This window comes from Etheostoma spectabile, chromosome 17 (assembly GCF_008692095.1).
Source record: "Etheostoma spectabile isolate EspeVRDwgs_2016 chromosome 17, UIUC_Espe_1.0, whole genome shotgun sequence".
Lineage (NCBI taxonomy): Eukaryota > Metazoa > Chordata > Actinopteri > Perciformes > Percidae > Etheostoma > Etheostoma spectabile.
Window position 1 is genome coordinate 15,405,545 of NC_045749.1, and position 609 is coordinate 15,406,153.

The following is a 609-nucleotide window of genomic DNA, read 5'->3' on the forward strand; positions in this document are numbered from 1 at the left end:
AAAGTGCTTTACACAAAAAGTTTAAAAACAGTTCAAAAATAAAAACAGATAAAACACAAGAAAGAACAGTTCAAAATAAAAAAATAAGTACAGATAAAACACAAGAATAAAAGTTACAGTGCAGTTTAAGAAATTAAACATTAAAGAAATGAACAACCATTTAAAGAAAGGCAACATCAAAAAGAAAGGTCTTCAGCCTTGATTTAAAAGAACTGAGAGTAGCAGCAGATATGAGGAGCATAGAAACTGAGCGCTGCTTCACCCTGTTTGGTTCTGACTCTGGGGACAGAAAGCAGACCTGACCCAGATGACCTGAGAGGTCTGGGTGGGTCATAGTTTACTAGCAGATTATAAATGTATTTTGGCCCTAAACCATTTAGTGATTTATAAACTAGCAAAAGTACTTTGAAATCAATTCTTTGAGGCACAGGAAGCCGTGTAAAGACTTAAGAACTGGAGTGATGTGATCCACAATCTTGATCTTAGTGAGGACCAAAACAGCAGCGTTCTGAATCTGATAGATTTTTTAGGGAAACCTGTAAAGACACTGTTACAGTAGTCAAGTCTACTGAAGATGAAAACATGGACAAGTTTTTCCAAATCCTGTTG

At 35.6% G+C, this 609-nt stretch overlaps 1 protein-coding gene across 2 annotated transcripts in view; it reads left to right on the forward strand.

Annotated features, from left to right (window-relative positions):
• psme4a (proteasome activator subunit 4a) overlaps positions 1-609 on the forward strand; it is a 31,340-nt gene that overhangs the window by 6,541 nt on the left and 24,190 nt on the right. The window lies entirely within an intron of this gene.